Raw genomic sequence first — 22,332 nt, forward strand, 5'->3', positions numbered from 1 at the left:
TCCCATATATAACAAAATAAAAAATATTGTCCATCATGTAAAACTATATTTGAAAAATATCCAAGGTGCCTATTATTTAATCTTTTTTAATAATACAAGCTACAAAATAGGGGACTAAAAAAAAATCTTGTTTAGAGGAGATAAACAGAAGGGAGTGAAAAAGCAGTGTAGGAGAGATGAATTTAAAGAGGTAGAGAAATGCCACTCTAGAGTCAAGCTGGAAAGCCAGTGTTACAGCCAACTGATCAACTGATTTACAAAATCAGTGAATGTTTGGTGCTGAAAGAACCTTAAACATCATTTATCCCAATCCTTTCATGTCACGGTTAAGGAGATTAAGGCCCAGAAAAAGAAATGGTGTTCTGTTTTGTTTTGTTTTGTATAATCACAAATTGAAATCCAGTTTTTAAACTTCTCCATGTATAAAACATTATCAGATTTGAAAACAACTAATATTGAAATGTATTATTGTTAGAGTTGGTTCTAAACTCATGAGTTGCTTCAGAATATAGCCAAATAACAATGTTTTAAATTCCATTCCTCCTTCAATACAATATCCATAGTCACACCCATCCCTGCCCATCCACACACACAATTCCCAAACTTTTTTTATTTTTATTTTTTGGTTGTTGCTATGTTTCGTTGTTGCTTTGGATATACCATTTTGAAAATGGGAGAAAAGCCCTACCCAAATTTTTGCTGTATTTCATTCAGTGGTTTCATTGTACAAGTAGAACTGCTTATAGAAATAAAAATTATTTATGTTTATAAAACTCCAGCTAGCCATCAAAAATATAGTAGTTTGCTTTTCTTTAATGAGAGTTCAGTGAAGGAACAGGATAAGTAGAGGATTCTTTTTTTCCTTTGGTAATTGATTTTTTTTTCCCTTCAACATAATGTAGGTACATAGTAGGTGATGAGAGAGTTGAGGCTAAAGAGAGTGCAAATTTAAGTCTTATTTTCTCACAGTTGTCCATAGTGGTAATCAGGTACACTGAGGATTTTATAATTCAATTAATTCATTCATTCAAGAAATATTGCTTGGGGCAGGGTAAGGTGGCAGAGATAGTATAAGAAACTCAAGTTCAATGGATAAAAAAGGCAAACTAACCATTATCTAATAATAATAATAATAATAATAATAATAATAATAATAATAATAATAATAATTGAACCTTGGTTTAAATACAAGCCTTTTTTTTTCCTCCCCCAAAATCTAATGTGCTCAGGAAAGGTGCAAGCTTGTTAACCAAGGTGTTTGTAAGCAACAATGAAGTATTTCTCTCTCACTCACCCACATTAACATTTTCTAAACATACTTTCTGACATCAATATTCTATGAACTCATGTTCAAATAACTCACATTTCAAACAGTGATCACACACACACATCTGCCTTTTTACAGAATCATTTTGGATTAGATTTAGATTGAGAAGGGATCTTGGAGTTCTAGAGGTCAATGGTCTCATTTTACAGAGGAGGAAAATGAAGTCCAGATAGACTGGCATTCGCCCAAAGTAACCATTTAGAAGCTGATATTGAGAATTCTACATAGAATTCTACATTCTAATTATTCTAATTCAATTTAAGAGTTTGTTCAGTTTCTCTATGGAAAATACATACCCATAAGTTCCTCTTTCTCAAATAAGGAACTCTTGCTACACTGAACTCAGAAGGCAATGGCTCGGCAACTGAGCCATATGGGTCAGCTGTACATCTCCTTCATTGCATCATCTCTTTATGCCTGATGTCCTCAAGCTACCAGAGACCACAAAGCACTAAATAAAGACAGAGAACTACTCTACCAAAGCAGATTGTCAATGTTTACCACTTATGATTAAAGAAAAGTCAAAATATCAAAACAAATCTTTTATTAAAAATCAGTGATAGGGCTTCCCTGGTGGCACAGTGGTTGAGAGTCCGCCTGCCAATGCAGGGGATGCGGGTTCGTGCCCTGGTCCGGGAAGATCCCACATGCCACGGAGCGGCTGGGCCCGTGAGCCATGGCCACTGAGCCTGTGTGTCCGGAGCCTGTGCTCCGCAACGGGAGAGGCCACAACAGTGAGAGGCCCGAGTACAGCAAAAAAAAAAAAAAAAAAAAAAAAAAAAATCAGTGATAAATTTTTATCAAAATTTTAAAAATATTTCCAAAAGCCTAAAGAAGGAAAGCACTCTCCCCAGTACCCCTCCCCTTAAAAAGAATTCTACTTTCAGATGATACAGAAAAATCAACTGATGCAGATGGCAGGATCTGAGAAGTTTGGGGGAACTTAGATCTGTCCATGGACTATCAGTCATACTTATTTATAAAAATGCAGATCTCTATATCTTAGCTTGTTAATGACATCATCGGGCATCCAGATTTTGAGAGTTTGAGATTGTGCTCAAATGAAAACTTCTAATGCTTATGATCAAAATGCACATCCATTTTTCACAAAAAAATTTTTAAAGCATTCAGAATTAGAACGGATCTTGGAAAGAATGTGTGGTAGTAAAATAATGATAGGCTCTGGAGTCAGTATTTTCGTTCTTCTAGCAGGTAGTTTCATCACTTAATTTTTTTTAACATCTTTATTGGAGTATAATTGCTTTACAATGTTTTGTTAGTTTCTGCTGTATAATAAAGTGAATCAGTTATACGTATACATATATCCCCATATCCCCTCCCTCTTACGTCTCCCTCCCACCCTCCTTATCCCACCCCTCTAGGTGGTCACAAAGCACCAAGCTGATCTCCCTGTGCTATGCAGCTGCTTCCCACTAGCTATCTAGTTTACATTTGGTAGTGTATATATGTCAATGCCACTCTTTCACTTCATCCCAGCTTACCCCTCCCCCTCCCCGTGTCCTCAAGTCCATTCTCTACATCTGCGTCTTTATTCCTGTCCTGCCCCTAGGCTCTTCAGAACCAATCTTTTTTTTTAGATTCCATATATATGTGTTAGCATACAGTATTTGTTTTTCTCTTTCTGACTTACTTCACTATGTATGACAGACTCTAGGTCCATCCACCTCACTACAAATAACTCAATTTTGTTTCTTTTTATGGCTGAGTAATATTCCATTTTATATATGTGCCACATCTTCTTTATCCATTCATCTGTCAATGGACACTCAGGTTGCTTCCATGTCCTGACTATTGTAAATAGTGCTGCAATGAACATTGTGGTACATGACTCTTTTTGAATTATGGTTTCCTCAGGGTATATGCCCAGTAGTGGGATTGCTGGGTCATATGGTAGTTCTATTTTTAGCTTTTTAAGGAACCTCCATACTGTTCTCCATAGTGGCTGTATGAATTTACATTCCCACCAACAGTGCAAGAAGGTTCTCTTTTCTCCACACCCTCTCCAGCATTTACTGTTTTTAGATTTTTTGATGATGGCCATTCTGACCGGCGTGAGGTGATACCGCATTGTAGTTTTGATTTGTATTTCTCTAATGATTAGTGATGTTGAGCATCCTTTCATGTGTTTGTTGGCAATCTGTATATCTTCTTTGGAGAAATGTCTATTTATGTCTTCTGCCCCATTTTCATATTGGGTTGTTTTTTTGATATTGAGCTGCATGAGCTGCTTGTATATTTTGGACACTAATCCTTTGTCAGTTGCTTCATTTGCAAATATTTTCTCCCATTCTGAGGGTTGCCTTTTTGTCTTGTTTATGGTTTATGATTTGTGACCCAAGATATGATCTATTCTGGAGAATGTTCCATGAGCACTTGAGAAGAAAGTATATTCTGTTGTTTTTGGATAGAATGTCCTATAAATATCATTAAGTCCATCTTGTTTAATGTGTCATTTGAAGCTTGTGTTTCCTTATTTATTTTCATTTTGGATGATCTATCCATTGGTGAAAGTGGGGTGTTAAAATCCCCTACTATAATTGTGTTACTGTCAATTTCCCCTTTTATGGCTGTTAGCATTTGCCCTATGTATTGAGGTGCTCCTATGTTGGGTGCATAAATATTTACAATTGTTATATCTTCTTCTTGGATGGATCCCTTGATCATTACATAGTGTCCTTCTTTGTCTCTTGTAATAGTCTTTATTTTAAAGTCTATTTTGTCTGATATGAGAATTGCTACTCCAGCTTTCTTTTGATTTCCATTTGCATGGAATATCTTTTCCCAAACCCTCACTTTCAGTCTGTATGTGTCCCTAGGTCTGAAGTGGGTCTCTTGTAGACAGCATATATATGGGTCTTATTTTTGTATCCATTCAGCAAGCCTGTGTCTTTTGGTTGGAGCATTTAATCCATTCATATTTAAGGTAATTATCGATATGTATGTACCTATTAGCATTTTCTTAATTGCTTTGGGTTTGTTATTGTAGCTCTTTTCCTTCTCTTGTGTTTCCTGCCTAGAGGAGTCCCTTTAGCATTTGTTGTAAAGCTGGTTCAGTGGTGCTGAATTCTCTTAGCTTTTGCTTGTCTGTAAAGGTTTTAATTTCTCTGCCAAATTTGAATGAGATCCTTGCTGGGTAGAGTAATCTTGGTTGTAGGTTTTTCCCTTTCATCACTTTGAATATATCCTGCCACTCTCTCCTGGCTTGCAGAGTTTCTGCTGAAGGATCAGCTGTTAACCTTACGGGGATTCCCTTGTATGTTATTTGTTGCTTTTCCCTTGTTGCTTTTAATATTTTTTTCTTTGTATTTAATTTTTGATAGTTTGATTAATATGTGTCTTGTCCTGTTTCTCCTTGGATTTATCCTGTATGGGACTCTCTGTACTTCCTGGACTTGATTGACTATTTCCTCTCCCATATTAGGGAAGTTTTCAACTATAATCTCTGCAAATATTTTCTCAGTCCCTTTCTTTTTGTCTTCTTCTTCTGGTACCCCTTTAATTTGAATGTTGGTGCATTTAGTGTTGTCCCAGAGGTCTCTGAGACTGTCCTCAATTCTTTTCATTCTTTTTTCTTTATTCTGCTCTGCAGTAGTTATTTCCACTATTTTATTTTCCAGGTCACCTGCCGTTCTTCTGTCTCAGTTATTCTGCTATTGATTCCTTCTAGAGAATTTTTAATTTCATCTATTGTGTTGTTCATCATTGTTTGTTTGCTCTTTAGTTCTTCTAGGTCCTTATTAAACGTTTCTTGTCTTTTCTCCATTCTGTTTCCAAGATTTTGGATATCTTTACTATCATTACTCTGAATTCTTTTTTAGGTAGACTGCCTATTTCCTCTTCATTTGTTTGGTCTGGTGAGTTTTTACTTTGCTCCTTCATCTGCTGCGTATTTCTCTGTCTTCTCATTATGCTTAACTTACTGTGTTTGGGGTTCCCTTTTTGTAGGCTGCAGGTTCATAGTTCCTGTTGTTTTTGGTGTCTGCCCCAGTGGGTAAGGTTGGTTCAGTGGGTTGTGTAGGCTTCCTGGTGGAGGGGACTGGTGCCTGGGTTCTGGTGGATGAGGCTGGATCTTGTCTTTCTGGTGGGCAGGACCGCATCCGGTGGTGTGTTTTGGGGTGCCTGTGAACTTATTATGATTTTAGGCAGCCTCTCTGCTAATGGGTGGGGTTGTGTTCCTGTCTTGCTAGTTGTTTGGCATGGCGTGTCCAGCACTGGAGCTTGCTGGTCATTGAGTGGAGCTGGGTCTTAGTGTTGAGATGGAGATCTCTGGGAGAGCTCTTGCCAATTGATATTACGTGGGGCCGGGAGGTCTCTGGTGGCGCAATGTCCTGAACTCGGCTCTCCCACCTCAGAGGCTCAGGCCTGACACCTGGTCGGAGCACCAAGACCCTGTCAGCCACACGGCTTACTCTCGGGAGGCCACGAGCTGGGCGGGTTGCGTGGGGTGTGTGGTCAGTTTCATCACTTAAGAAAGTAATTTTTATCTCTCTTGTCTTCTCCTATGTAGTAGGAATAATAATACTGGGTTGTTTTAGGATTATTGACAAAACATATAAAATATTTAGCACATAAAAGATGCTCATAAATTGGACCTATTGCTATTTACTTTAGTTTTAAATTCCCACTGGCCAAATGTTTGAAGAACGGATAACAGCAAGGGAATGAAAGGGAACTAAACCTTAGCAATAAGTGCCAGACATGTGACAAATACAAGTTAAACAACAGCAGCAGCAGTTTCCTTTCATTGACCACTGATCGTGTGCCAGCAATTTATTAGGTGCTTTAATACATTATCTTATTTAATCTCCCCCAGTGCCCTGATGAGGTAGGAATTATCACCTCAATTGTATAGAATAGGAATCAGGGAGTTAGAGAGGTTAAGTAGTGTGCCCAAGGACACACAGATAATAAGCAGCAGAGCCCAGACCAGGAAGAAGGGCAGAAGAAATGGTCAGAAGTTGCTCTTAAGCCTAATTATATATTTAAAAAAACATATTTCAGAAGCAACAAGAAGAGAAATGCAACAGACAAATATTCCCACTATGAGCTCCTTAAGAACTGTGGCTAGGGCTCATTAACCTAGGTGAACTCAGAATCTGGGACAATGGGACAATTCCTGGAATACAGAGAGTGCTCATTAGATGTACGTGTATGATAGTTAATTGGAAAGCAATTGGTAATGGGGGCAATAAGATATCACAGTGTCTCAAAGCAAAGTCTTTGGGATGACAGTAAATATAAAAGGTAGAGTAATGAGAACATTCATGCATAAGGACAATAGTCACAAACTAAAAATATCTTTATACATCTACTGTCTGATAATGACTACTGTCTATCCATAGAGCTTTTCCCCCATTATATTATTATATAAAGATTTCAATCACTACGAGTAGTATTATCTTAAAGTGTGTAGGACAATGAGGGGGATATACACACACACACATACACACACACACACAAACACACATCTGAGTTTTGGGGGTAGCCTAAAATTCACTCCATTGTATATGGGAAAAAAGTCTAAATGAAAGAAAACTCTCTGTAAAAATTTTAAAAATGAATCAAGAGCTTAATTCTCTTTTATTCAAACAATATCTATAATTTTAAGTCATGACAAGATAAATTCATGATTATGTTAGATTTGGGCAACTACATTTATACAAGTGTAACCTCAGTAATTGGATAGCTTGCTCTTTCGGTGGGTGGGGTGGAATGGGAGTATTATGAAAACAAAGAGAACCTCAGTCTATCAAAATTTTCAAAGAAAATAACACTTTGGCCAAACCAAAATTCCCCACAGCAATAACCTACATACAGCCACATCCAGTGACTAAATTATGTTTATGCTTTTCTTAAGCAACAGAGTTCATTCTGACAATTTATCTACTAAGATTTGTGCCAGAAAACTGCCTATTCATTTTCTATATTCTGTTTGGCAAACAAAGCATGACACATAGCAATATAAAAGAAAAATATAATCCCAATATGCATGTGCAATCATTGTAGAGAAGTGTTCTAAATTGTCTTAGGCCTGTGGCATTGGCCTTCTGAACAGCATTTAAACACTGCCACATGCTGTTCATCTGTGTATCCTGCAGCCTGTGGGCACCAGCCTGGCCCCAACAGAAGAATGAATCATATGCCAAATTTATGAAGCTGTTAACTCTTCAAAAGCACCAATTGATCTTGAAAAAGGAAAGTATAACAATCTTGAGAATTAGTAATTCTTTAATAATTAGTAATTTCTAATTAAGATTCTATGAAGCACGCAATTGTAGTCATGACATAGCACTCTCTGTGAGCACCCTGTTTTCTGTTAAACAGATTTTATAGATATTGTATTGAATTTACTTATGTGTTTGAATTTTTTATTTTACAAATTTTATTACATTCTTTCTTTATCAGTTCTAATTGCATGTGGTACTACATAGGAACCATGTTCACTAAATATATTAGTTTGAGTATATCTTTTGTAGTCTAAAGTAAATTATATACACCTCTTCTAAAAGTAGTGTAACATCCAGATACCTGTAATGTACTCCAAGGTAGAAATCATGTTATATTCAGTTCTTCTTGTGGCTGATGAAAGAGGAGACTCTGAGAAAATGCTTGTTAAATTAATAAATGGATGAATGAATAAGCATAGTTCAGAATTTCAGAAATTTCTAGCAAATGACTACCACATCCTCAAAGAAACTACCATTGACTTCTTGTCTCCTTTTTATAAAAATAATATATTTAGAAAGAGATTCAAATAAGTTGGTATTTTTACATCCTCTACCCATATTCAGCAACAGCATCAGCTAAAACAAAGGCACTAAATATCCTTGCTGATCTTAGCTACTTCGATAAGAAAACTTGAACCAGGGTGTGTTATACTATGTTCTTGTCTAAAGGCCTTAATTTTAACAAAATCAAGTATAAAACATTCCAATTAAAAACATGTCAGTTTAGCAAATTGAAAAAATCTTAGGTAGCAACAGCATAAACTCAGTATTCACTCACTTTAGTCATTTATTCATTAATTCAAATACTTAAAATATCTAATGTGCTTAGAGGAGATCAAGTGCTAGAGGGAAAAAAATATTCACTGGTCTCATTTTAAAGTCATAATCACTAACTTCAAGTGGATCTTAGTGCTGCCAGGCTACCCTCCTTCACTCTGCTCAGTTCACTCCCCTAGATGACTATGTCACACCTCTCCTCTCCCTTTAAACCTTCAAAACCTCCTGCCCCTCCCCAATCTCAGCTGATGATCTTGCTTCTTCTTTCACTGAGAAAACAAATCGTTCAGAAAAGGACATCCACAGGCTCTCATCTCCAAATATACCATCCCGTCCCCACCTGTGCTCATGTGCTCTGCCTTCCCTCCTGTTATAGTGGGAGAACTGTCTGGCTCCCATCTAAGCCCCCATCCTCTATCTCCTCCTCAAGACCATGACTCCTGTAACTGTCAAATCGTGGTCTACAACATCAATTTCCCCCTTTCTATTATATTCTTTCCAACAGCACACAAACATGTTATAATGCAACCCATCTTAAAAATATAAAACAATAAAAACATGATCCAACCTCCTTCTCTAGCTACCAGCCCAATTCTTTGTCCCCCTTCACAGAAAAACTCCTCTAATGGATTGTCTAAACCATGACATTCTCAGTAGGAGTAATATCACCCTCAAAGGGCAAAAATTGACTCTTGAAGGACAAACAATTCTTGCTCTTTTTATATATAAAGCATATATATATATATATATATACATAAAATATGTAGCAAATATAAAGTATATCTATGATATTATAATTCCATTGGGGTGGGTGGAGGACAATTAGGAAAAAGTGTCTAAAAAACTCTTTAGGGGGATGATAATGAAAAAACCGATTGACAAACACTGGTCTACACCCACTATCTCAATGTCCTCTCTTCCTGTTTCTTCTTGAGCCTTCTCCAATCTGTTTTTCATTCCTAATACCCCACAGAAACTACTACTGTCAATGTCACCTATGCTTTCCATATTGCTAAATCCAATGACCAACTCTTACATGAAACTATAGGCAGCATTTGTATAGCTTATCACTTCCTCTTCCGTCAAACATTTTCTTGGCACCACTGATGCTTAGTTTTCTCCCTAACTATCTGAACACTTGAGATCCTGTATCAGGAAGAGAATAGATGCAAAAACTATTGATTATTGTGCATCTGGCTTGCAACCATTTTTCAACACACCACCTGCTATAACCCAAGCTACCCTCACTTCTGCCCTGTATTTTTATAGTATCAGTCCATCTGGTCAACTCAACTCTGTTACAGTCTAAATTCCACACAACAGCAGGAAAACACCTCCTCAAATCTAAGTTAGATCATGTCATTCCTTCAATGGCTTTCTATCTCATGTGGAGTAAAACCCAATGTCTTTATCAGAGTCCACAAAGCCCTATATAATTGGGCCTCCTGCTTCCTCTCTGCTCTAACCTCTTACCACTGCCCCGCCTTATGCACTGTACACCAGCAACAACGGCCCCCTTGTGAAACTCCTCATTCCTTGGGGCTTTTCTACTTGCAGCTACTTCTGCAAGGATACCCCTCCAGATAATCTCATGGTTCACATTTTCACTACCTTGAAGTCTCTGCTGCTCAAAAATCACTTTGTCACAGGTCTGCTCATACTATACACAAAAGTACTCCTGGTCACTTTTTATTTCCATATAGCAGCTTCATTTTCTTTCCCAGTACTTACTATTATCTCACATAGATATTTTACTTATTTTTCCTCCTCCCACTGGAATAGAATATTATAGAATATTATGCCTCCTACCACTGGAAGAGAAGTTCCTTGGAACTTTTATTGTTTGGCTCACTGCTGTATTCAGCATGTCTAGAACAGTTTCTAGCACACAGTAGATGTTCAATAAATATTTATATAATGAAAAAATAAATTCAACATCTGAATAAAATATTACAATTGCCATTTAAAAAAATAAAACTGGATTTTAATTTCTCTCCTTGGAATAAAATTTTATAATCTCATATGCCTGTGGCAAGTAAAATTATAAGAACTCACAGAAATGGAAAGCAAACTCTGCCTTGGATATAGTAATTTTCTTTGTCTATTTCATGGTAGAAATTTTGAGAGAGACTGATATTTAAATAGCTTCCTCAAACCAACAGAGAATTCTACACTGGTAAACATAAAACGTTCTGTGCTAGCTACTCAAGTATTTTTTTAGATTCTCCCTCTCATTCTTTTCTAGAAGCAAACATTCAAGTCAGAATGAAAAATGTCAGACTCTGGAAACTAGATTTCAGAAGAGTGATAGAAGACCAGAATGTCTGGTCAGCAGATAGCCATATCTCATAGGTCTCATGCAACAGAATAAGAAACTTCTTAAATTATATACATTGGTGGAAAAGAAAAACAAATTGGAGAAAAAGCTTATCCAATGTAGAACGTTGGTATTCTTCTATTCCTCTCTTGCTCTCTTTTAATCTTAAATGTTTAAGATTCCCTGTTTTGGAATTCCCTGGTGGCGCAGTGGTTGAGAGTCTGCCTGCCGATGCAGGGGACGCGGGTTCGTGCCCCAGTCCGGGAAGATCCCACATGCCGCGGAGCGGCTGGGCCCGTGAGCCATGGCTGCTGAGCCTGCGCATCCGGAGCCTGTGCTCTGCAACGGGAGAGGCCACAACAGTGAGAGGCCCACGTACCGCAAAAAAAAAAAAAAAAAAAAATTCCCTGTTTTAAAATTAGTAGTTGGTTGTGGTAATATGTTCTTATTTGTGTTTAGCACATTTTATTTGAATCTTCAGATTTTTCTACCAGAAAGCTAAGAATCTTAGTTCTCAAATTTCTTCTCTCTTTAAAATGTCTTTGTCAGCCAGAAAGCTAAGAATCTTAGTTCTCAAATTTCTTCTCTCTTTAAAATGTCTTTGCCAGCTCAGATGGGGAAAAGTTTAATTCAATTCAGTTGATGACTCAGTTGGTGATAATGATGCAATTCAATAAATTATAGCTCTCTGCTCTTTCATCTCACCCCATCTCTAGTTTTGACATTTCTTTTTAAAGCCTTTCTGTTATCGAAGAACTCTGAATGAAAAATAGAGTTCTAAGTTTGGAAGGAAGTACACAGCAGTAAGACAGCATTAAGAAGGGATCTTTTCTTCCTTTAGAGAAGCAACCTTCTGGCCTAGTTTCAAACATCATGCGTCTATTGACAGCATGTGTACAAGAACAAAAAAGTCCAAATATTGACATCATAGATGCATTTATATCAAGCATGGGGAGATCATACACATTAGTGCTGGGCAAAGAGGCCAAAAGGTACCTTGCCCCAATTACTAGAGCCTAGAGAAAATCTGGATTCCAGATCTGCCACCCAAAAGATATGTGACATCAGAGAAGTTGTCTTAATTTCCCTGAGACTCACTTTCCCCTTGTATAAAATGGGATAAAATAATGTTCATAAGGTGACTGTAAAGAGTAAAAGATATACTGTAGGTAAAATGCTTAATAACAGAAATTCACAAAAACTCTGTTTGATGTTGGTTATCATCATCATCAAGTTAATTCTCTTGCTCTTTTTTTTTTTCCCAACACAAGTAACTCGTTCCTCAGAAGGACATTTAAGTACGAAAACTCCCTCTGTCCTGTCAGGACCTGGAGTGGGTAATAAGCACGAGTATTGATAATATCAGTGCCAGATCACTCTAAACTCCAAGATGAATGAAAGTCTCTGCCATTTCTGCTGACTCTCAAGTTTTGGGAGGGTGGCAGAGAGGCAAAGATTAGCTTGGGGTCCCTCTCAGGCACTTAGAGAGAGAATATAAGATTAAGTGGAACTCTCCATGTCTAATATTTTGTAAATAATAATAAGGACAAGTAGATGAGGCAGATACAAAAGGTGAAGATCAAGATACAATAAATAAAAGGAATTTAATAGTAATAATTATTTTTTTGGTCTAAAATTGAGATCTCAGTTCATAAGCTTGCAGGAAGCCCAACAAAACAGCTAATATCTAAAGAAGTTTAGAAATTGAATTATTTCCCCTCCTATGGAGATGGTCTGCTGGAAAAAGCAATTAAGCATATTATTCAATGAATAAAGGACTTTTGTTTCCTGTGCTTGTAATCAAAATCTTTTCATCAAAATCTCAAGGAAGAATGAAGAATTTAAACTTCTTTTAGTAAAAAGAATTGGTTCTCATTTTTCCATCAAGGATGATGGGAGATTCTAGAAGTTCTAGAAAAGAGGTTGAAGGTATTCATTATGAGTAATCTTTTATCATTATATTCTATGGTACATAATAAGTTCTGAGATTATGCATTTTTGTGGTATAGATTACCAAAGTTCTAAGTTAAGTGTCTGTTTAAGGAGAGTGTATGTGTTAAGATTAGAAGCCTTTTGAACAGTGTTCCCCAAGTCCTCAAATGTTTTTTTCCTCCCAATCCAATTAGGTAAAGTTGTTTCCCATCTCAATGTATCTAGTCAGGTTTTAAAAGGTAGATGCCATATTTTTTGATGAACTAGGACCTCTGCTATTTGTTCAACAGATTTTCACTGCATTCTGCCCCAAATCCACATTTCCAGCTTTATCTCCCCAAAATTCCCCACTGCAAAGCCTTTACTCCCACTAAGCCAATCTATTTTCAGGCTCCAATATATAAAACAAGTGTTTCTACTTCCAACTTTTTGCTAAGACCTGTTTTCTCACCAAAGCCTCCTCTTCCTCTCCCTCTGCCTGTCCTTCATGATGTATTTCAGACTAGTCAGTCATCCACTCAGTAAATAGAGACTGAGGCATACATGTGTGAGGCGCTCACAAGCAGTAGGTAAGTCAGAACCAGCTCCCGTCTTCTTATACTTTATATTCTTAAATTCTACCAGGAAAGGCACACATTGCACAATGGATTAAGCCATTAGTTAATTACAATTGTGATAGTGTTAAAACATGAGGTGCAGGAAACTAGGCTAACATGTAATGGGAGAAATAGCCTGGTCTTGGTTGTCGGGAAGACATTATTGTGGAAGCAGTTTTAAACTGAATTTGAAGGCCGGGCAGAGGGAGGTCAACAAGCAAACTCTTTTGATGGGGGCATGGTTATTATTAAATTGGGATATATTAATAAAAGCATAGTAAGGAAATTCTTGCCTTCCAGACATTAAAACTGCAATAGTATTTTTGCTCCTTTAATCTGGCTCTCTGTAAAGTTAGGGACAAAAAGCAATAAAGAAGCCACTGGAGAAGGATCTGGCCATCTGCTCTCAGAGAGTTCTGAGAAATTACCAGTAAGAACTGGCCTTACTGCTCTGAGCCCCACTACCCAGTCAATATAGGAAGAAGACTCAAGGGGATATGAAAGCTCTCTCAGGAGTGTCATATTCCAGGAGAGAAGTTTTTTCCCCAAATCCTGTGAGCTGGGAGGAGGTGATTCCCCTCCCTAGGAGGTCCCCAGAGGATAATTCGGAAACAAACCCTGCGGAGGGAGCTCCAGGAAGGTTTGACAAGGACCATGTTTTCTGACTACGTACTTGCTGAACTGCAGAACCTGCAGGGGCTGGGGCAAAGCTCTGCTGGCGCGCTGACTTCGCTGCCTCTAGGCTATAGGAGGGGTTTGTTAACAGCCCCAGAAAGGTTCAGTGTGAAGCCGAAATCTGCCCACTGGGCCAAGAAAACACACCACACACTGTCTACATGGAACCAACACTAAGCATCAGACAACAGGAATGAAGTGCAGGGAAGCCAAGGCTACCTTCTTACCACCAACAAGCTGCCAGTCATAGGAGCAATCAATGTCTCCTGGAGAATATAGTCTGAAGGGAGGGGTGGGTAGATATTCAAAGAGAGACTGAAGGGGTGTGTGTGTAAAACAGACCCCACAATTCACTCTGCTACAAGCCCCTGGTACAACATACAGGTCTACCTGGCACTGAAGTTCAAAAATAAACACAGCTGTGTCTTAAAAACCAAAATGAGACTATTCCAACAGCCAAAAGTGACTAGAAAGTTGGAGCAAATGATCAAGATGTCATTAAGGCACTCAATCTCTAGAAAGACATGGAGTTCAAATAGGGAAGTGTGAGGGCAGTTCCAGGAAAAAATAAAACTTCCTCATGTTTACACCCATATAGTTCAGACTCCTTAAAAGTGAGTTACAACCACAAAGTGATTATAAAGAAAATAGTGATGGTTTGGCAAAGGAGTAAATAAATGGAACAGAATAGATACCCAGAAACAGATGCAAGTATATAAGGAACTTATCATATAGCAAATGTGGAATTTCAATTTAGTGGGGAAAAGAAACTCTTATTAAATAAATGGTGCAAATAAAATTGGTACCACTATGGGGGAAAATGCCCACAAAGCTAGATCCATATCTCATACCTTATAAAACACATATTATGTCAATAGATAAAGATTTAAATGTAAAGCATAAGAATTAAAATTATTAAAATATAATTTATAATATTTATATGACTTTAGAGTGAGAAAAACAGTTCTTAGCAAGTCAGGAAATCTATAAAAGAAAAGACAGACTTGACTAAATAAAAATCTTAACAAATTATTATGGCAAATGACATAAACAAGAGCAAAATACAAATAAATGGTAGTCTGGTAGATATCTGTAATACCATATGAAAAACTTTAATATCTCATATATAAAATGCTCCTAAAAGACAAATAGCCCACTAGAAAAGATAGTGTAGGAGATGACCAGGACATTTACAAAAGAGGAAATCTAAATGTCCAATAAACTTATGAAATGAGGCTCAATCTCACTTTCAGTCAAGGTAAATGCAAATTAAAGCAAGAATGATGTACCTGTTTTCATTTATCAATTTGGCAGAAATCTTAAAAAGATGAATAAAAAATTTAAAACGTCCAGTGCAAATGAGTATATAGAAAACAGGCATTCTCAAACATTAAGAATGAGAATCATCACAAAATTTTTGGAAAGTAATACAGCAGTATGTATTAAAACATACAGAGCTTTTGACCCCCAAATTCCAATGTTGGTATTTTATCACCCAATTTAGCAATAGACAGGAATAAATAGGAAAAAAAGAGAAACCACCTGAATGCTATCAATAAACAATGAGATGAAAAACTAAGTTCTGGTACTCCCAAACTAGAGAAAATCATGCAGCTGTTAAATAGAAATAAATTAGATGTATTTATCCAAAGAAATTAATTTAAAATGCAAATTTCAAACCAATACATTTAGAAGGTGCCCATATGCCTGAAGCAAGGTGTGGAAGGGCACTCACTAAACTGTTAACATCAGTTACCTCCAGGGAGTGGGAAAGGAAGACAGCACAGGGAATGAATTACTAATTCAACTTTGGATTGCTTCATTTTTTATAAGATTATTAATCAGCTTTGTCATTTAAAGTAATAAAAAATATATTTGGGGAGAGGAAAAAATAGGACTACTTAATTTTTTTTAACTTACCCAATAAAATGTAATACAGTAGACATTCAAAAAATATTTGTGGAATGAGGTAGAGAGAAATAGGAGGGAGATGGAATATGTTTAAATTTAAGTGTGTTTGTAAGGGATAAGAAGATGACCATTAATGGAATGACAAAGCACTGTAGCTCCTATAAATAATGTGAGGAAAGGAATAAGAAATACTTGATAAAGCTGGCAAATAAGAAAGTGGAAAAAAGTGAAAAAAAAAGTAAAATAAGTAAGTAGACATAGATGTAAAGGATAAATACAATATAGTTATTATTCCAATAAATGTAAAAGTGTTGAATTCTCCTATCAAAAGAAACAGACTTTTCATGTTAGATTTAAAAGTTCAGCTAGGTGGTGTTCTCTGTAAATACTTAAATAAACATAAAACAACAAAAGTGATATTACTCACAATCTCTACAAATATAAAAGATTCCACAATAAGCCTAATAAGAAATGTGTAAGTTCTTAAGATAAAAGCTACAAAATTTTTCTGAAGGACGTAAAAATACCTAAATAGAGAACTTTGATTTTCTTGGATGAGAAGATGCAGTACTGTAAAGACATAAATTCTTCCTAAATTAACACTCAAATTCAATGCAATTCAAATCAGTAGTCCAACAGGATTTTTTAATGAAACCTTATTCTAAGGCACACAGAGAGAAATAAAACATTAGATTAACAAATAAAACTTAGAACAAAAGTCATCAAGAGGACCTTATTCTACTCTATATGAAAATAACCGTTTGCATCCAGTATGGAGTTTAGTGCAGAAAATTTTTGTTTCAGACTTGCGCTATCAAAGCTACACTTTGCAAACTTGGAAACCTCCTAAATGCTTATCAAACTGGTTTAATACATAAAGGTAAATCCAAAGAATAGAACACTATATAGTAAAAATTATGACAAACATGAACATTCACTGGCATTGAAAATTTTTTCCTAAGATATTATAAAGTAAAAAATATATTTTATTTCTACCTTAAAAATACCTAGAAATATGTATTAACTGGGTTAAGATCCATGGGGCTGGAATTATGAATGCATTCTATTTTCTTTTTACTTTCAAGTTTTTCATCAATAAAGTGTATTAATTATAAAATAAAATTCAAATTCAAAAATCACATAATATTAAAAGAAAGATACTGAACAATTTTGTGTACGTCAAGTACAGCATTAAGGTGCAAATTGGTGTTAGAATATCTGAAGCCAGAGTATGTAGCCAGAGGTTAGAAAGGAAAACAGAGTGAGGGGACAGCCTGAGGAGCTCTGTTTTGCTTGCTAGAGCACCGATGTGAGAAAAGAGGGGGATAGTACGTAGGTGACTACTGAGAAAGTGGTTATTTACTAGGACATCTTTAGAAAGTTAAAAATGTACCCCTAGGATTTTTAATAGTTCATTAAAAACCTACCATCTGTGAATTTACTGAAACTTTTAAATGACTACACTTCAGGCGAACAAGTGTTTCAATTTTTAAAATGTAAGCCAAGTAAGCATTTTTTAGATGCAGTCAAATAAATAATATTTTATTGGATTGAAAACTTCTGTACTTTGAAGTAAAGTGGCATTTCCTTAGTCTAAAACTATGTACCTTAAGGCTTGAAGGTTTCTGTTCTTCCTTTGGTGTTGTATTCTAGAATTTTAATAACAATTTCAGATTCTCCTAATTTATAATTAAATATACATGTATATGTATACATATATCTCTATTGCCATTGTAAATCTCCATTGTACAACTGTGGAGTTTTATATTTCTAGATAAAGGATTTTTCATTTCTTTTAGACTGTATTCATGTATGCATCCTTTAGTTATTATAGTTTGCATTCTTGAGACCTATAGGTTTATTACATCTTTGCTATAATATAGCAACCAGAAATTAAAGAACTCACCAAAATAAGTCATTTAGGGAAAATCAACTCTCCTTTCTCCACCCTCCAATCTATGAAAGAGATGCTCACTGTTGTGTTTCTAAAGGTTGGGATGCCTTCCGCCTCACATACAGACGTGTGAAAGTGAAGTGTCTTTCTTTTTCAGAGTCTTAAGTTGGATTCAGCTAGTGGATTCCTGAAAGTGGGAGTGGGTATGGAGTGGAGATGAAATGTTTAAGGGACAGGGGTTTGGGGGAGAGAGAGAGAGGCCTGGCTCTCACTTGTGTACCCAGCCCAGCTGGGATCTTGCTGCAGAATGCCTTTGAAGCATGTCTCTCACCCTGGAGAGCAGTGGAAAGATCTCAGTGTTATCCCTTGAAAGGCATCCCTGAGTCCACACAAGGCAATGTGTCTAACCCATGTCAGAGGACCAGGGCTGGCCCAGCCCCACACAGCAGAGGAGGAGCAATAATGATGGCAACCTTATGGACTTACGCCCCACACCTCCCCTGTTTTCTGGCACTACAAAAGCCTGAGGTTCCTGTGTGATCCCAAAGGGAAGGGAGGCAGCTCTAATGATGACTGAGGGTGGGTTTCCTATCAGGTGGATAAAAAGACGCTCTAAGCAGATAATTTGTATATTTAGAGAAATGAAGGAACAGATGATCCTTTGCACCCTAGTGCTGTAAATTCTAACTCAACATGACCATACGATATTCTGGATACAAATACACCATTGTTTTACACAAGGGCAAAGTAATGTTTCTCACTGTGTTTCCAATATCCTTATTACTGATATCCAAAATCCTTACTAGGATTTTTCTGGCTGCCTTTTTGTGGGCACACATTTGACTGATAATGAATCATCTACAGAGACATCTCCCCCACTACCATTTGCTTATTCATAACCAAGAGCTCATTCATAACCAAGAGCTCAGACCACATCATCTTATAAAAATGCTTTCACATCAGTTTCTCCTAACACAGAACTTTTACACTTGTCAGACGTAAAGCTCATCTGTTATTTTTGTGCCCACACACAGCTTCATGAGAACACCTGGCCAATGGGCATGGCATCTTCTAAATTTCTTGAGTTAGCATTTAGAAAAATGTCAGGAACATGGGGACACTTAAGAAATATTCCCATAATGATGCTTCCTCAGAGGTATGGGTGATCCTATGAACAGTGTGCATGGAAGTCATGCAGGTGGGGGTAGATGTTATGACAAGGTGTTTATTCTCTTACTCTGGTGCAGGTTTGGGGGTGTGGGGTGAAGAGGTGAAGGGGAGAGTGAGGTTGTACCTCCCTCTAAAAGAGGTGGCTTTCATAAAAATGTCACTGTTGACTTCTGAAAAAGCTCCGATAATGACTTACTCCTCTTACAAAAGTGATCAGTTCGTTAATTAAAAGTTAATTAACGTAGAGTTTTCAAGGCAGTTGTCATGTTCTTTCACAGCAAGGAATATGTCTGTAATGTATCCTACTTGTAAAACCCTGAAAATAAAATAGCCACCTTTGGTTAATCCCCAACACCAAGCATACAACCCTTTAAATAGACATCTCAGACTTCTTCCTTAATGGTAAAAAGTCACAAACACTAAAAAGTTACTGGGAACATTAACTTTAATACTTCTAAATCCTCTACTCAGATTACCTCATGTAATCTTCACTGTAATCCTATGTGGTTAGATAATGTTATTTACCCTCATTTTATTAACATGGAAATCGAAGCTCAGAGAGGTTAAGCAACTTGCCCCAAATCACCCAGACAGTAAGTGGCAGAGCTGGGTTACGAATCCTGGCTTTGTCAGTCTAAGTTCTTCACTCCCTCCACAGAGTAGACAATGCTAAATAAGTAGTATAAAACCCAAGTGCTAGAGAAGGTTCTGAACGCTTTCCCTGAAGCACAGAGCCCCCAGGACGCTCTGAAGAACTCAGAGGCCCAGAGCTGGGTCCTGAAGGACAGAGAACACAAAGGATGTGTCAAATTGTTCCAGGCAACGGGAGCTTTGTGAGTAAACGCACAGATGAAGAATGTGTAGTTCATTCAAGGAACCCAGAGGAGACCAGGATTCCTCAAGAAAGGAGGCCAGCTAGATGACTCTCCTTGCCTCTCTCAACTCTCTTTTTGGCAACTCTCCTGATCTGTGGCCACATGCTCAGCATGGATCACACTTTTGCTATCATTTGTCTGCTTTCTGAAGTAATGTTAGGGGGCTTGAGGGCTTTGGTTCAAAATTAGCAGTGTTTTATCGGGTAAGGGTAGGGCAGGACTAGCACATTTTCTCTCCGAGGGTTACTGACATGTTTCTGCTCAGATGAATATGGTTCTCACCTCTATGGATTCATCTGGTCAGAGCAGGAATGCACATGAGTCTACACGGGGATAGAAGGAGTGGCTCTCACATGGGTAGTCCAGCTCCAGACCCAGTCTGTCTCCTTCTCTCTCTGTGTCTCTCTGCCTCTGTCTCTTTCTTTCTTTTTTCCTTCCTTCCTTTCCCCTCCCTTTCCTTCATTCCTTCCTTCTTTCCTTTCGTTTCATAAGAAAAAAAAATTAGCATTCTGGTTTTAAGGATGTGAGATAGCATACCAAACTATAAAGGAAGATTATCCATTAGGAGACCTTTAAAAATATGCACTCCTGGGCTTCCCTGGTGGCGCAGTGGTTGAGAGTCCGCCTGCCGATGCAGGGGACACGGGTTCGTGCCCCGGTCCGGGAGGATCCCACGTGACACGGAGTGGCTGGGCCCGTGAGCCATGGCTTCTGAGCCTGCGCGTCCGGAGCCTGTGCTCCGCAACAGGAGAGGCCACAACAGTGAGAGGCCCGCGTACCACAAAAAAAAAAGAAAAAAAAAAAAAAAATGAGCGGGACACTGTGGGAACTCACAAATACATGAAACAATCAATAATAGGGTAGTCTGACACCGTGTATAACAGTGGTTACATGTATGGGCTCTGGAGTCACACTACTAAGGCTCACATCTCAGCATCACCACCAAGAATGGAAATAATAGTAATTAGAATTGTTGTGAGGATTAAGTGAGTTAGTTTTTATAATATTAATATATAGAGAGTAGCACTGTTATAGAACCAGATGGCAAATCATGAATCATAGAGGTTCACTATATAGTTCATAAAGCTTCCCTGTTCTCCTAACTGGGAGAATGTAGTAAGTGTAATAAGTAATTGCCAAAAAAAAAAAAAACTAGTTCTGTTTCTTTTGTAAAAAGGAAAATAGGGAAAGGGAGGATGGATAAGGGAAAATCTAGACCACACTGTAATCAAAAGGGAAGTCTTTCATGTAAGAGATGGTACTATATTGATTCTAAGGGGTAGACATGATTTAAAAAGAGAGACACAGAGAATGAAAAGACAAGCACAAAGAAAGCCAAAGACACAGGGCTGTTAATAGTTGGTATGAATGTGAGACCTGTAGCACAGCCCTAGTTCTGTCACTAATTAGCTATGAACTTTTGAGTAAGTTAATTATCATGGACCTAAATTTATTTCCTTGTGTGAATGGAGTTTTGTGAATTATATTACAGATAGTTTTATAGCCTATATTTCGGTCATCTTCATAGTTCTCTCTAGTTAAAAAAATGTGGAGGGGAACTGCAATATATACTGCGTCCACTAGATGGCAATAGATAGCTTTGTAAATGGAGGTCTTTCAAGAAACTGAAGATGTCTAATAAGCAAGCAAGAGTGTATTTAAGGTTCTCGAGAAACAGAGAGATGACGTTAATTCCTCATACTGAGGTCCTTATTGAGATTTATAAGATAAATAGAAATCATACGTTTTTAATCCCTTTGTTTTAGACCCACAGGTATTCAAGGGTCATGTTAGGACATTCTGTTTTAAACCTTTACTGCTAAGATGGGTTATTTCATAACAACAAAGCAAACACAGAATTGCTTGCATGAGGTCCAATTCTGAACTGAGCCAGTAAAACCCCCCAAAGGTCCTTACTCTTAGTCAAAAGTACTAAGTCAATCATTCTTAAACTTTTTCATCATAAAGAGCCGACAATCCAATTATTACAGAATCCAAGGCAATAAATTATCCTACTTTAAAGTGACTTTGGCAACACACTAGAGGTAGACTCATGAAAGAGATCTTTGAAATTCGTTTTTTACTTTGCCTATAGTTATCTAATAAACATTCCAATCCTTTCTATATTACTGTCTCAGACTGTACAACAAAAGAAGCTATATATTGTTACTGCATGGTAGAACTGATACTCAAACTGCTTTCAAGATGTAATACGCAGCTACATTCTTCCTCAGAGAACAATCTCTATTACAGTTCTAAATCTAGGATCTATAAACCATATTCATTACTAGTTTTCTTTCTAACAGTGGCATAAAGGCTATTTCTCAATCAAATCCAAGATCACCTTCAGTCATGCCACAAAGTCAAAAGCTACAGGCATGTCACATCCCCAAAGCTTTGCCACCATCACCAGACTCTGCTTTGTTATAACTCATGGACTTCAAAGCAAGACGAGGTATCCTCCAGAAATCAATGACTTATGTGTCAGGGTCAGTCAGACATGATGAAAGGGAGGAGAATAATCAGTTAAATCTGGCATAGGTAGATACAAAGCAGAGCTATAGAAAAGCTTTTCTTAAGAATCCAGGTAACAGGGAAATCTATAGAGAC

The 22,332-nt window shown here is 37.3% G+C and overlaps 1 protein-coding gene across 1 annotated transcript in view; it reads right to left on the bottom strand.

Annotated features, from left to right (window-relative positions):
• The window catches only part of RNLS (renalase, FAD dependent amine oxidase), a gene marked incomplete at both ends in the record, with an annotated part of 268,919 nt that overhangs the window by 239,614 nt on the left and 6,973 nt on the right, over positions 1 to 22,332 (bottom strand). The gene's annotated exons all lie outside the window — the stretch shown is intronic.

This window comes from Hyperoodon ampullatus, assembly GCF_949752795.1.
Source record: "Hyperoodon ampullatus genome assembly, chromosome: 1".
In the NCBI taxonomy this organism is placed as follows: domain Eukaryota; kingdom Metazoa; phylum Chordata; class Mammalia; order Artiodactyla; family Ziphiidae; genus Hyperoodon; species Hyperoodon ampullatus.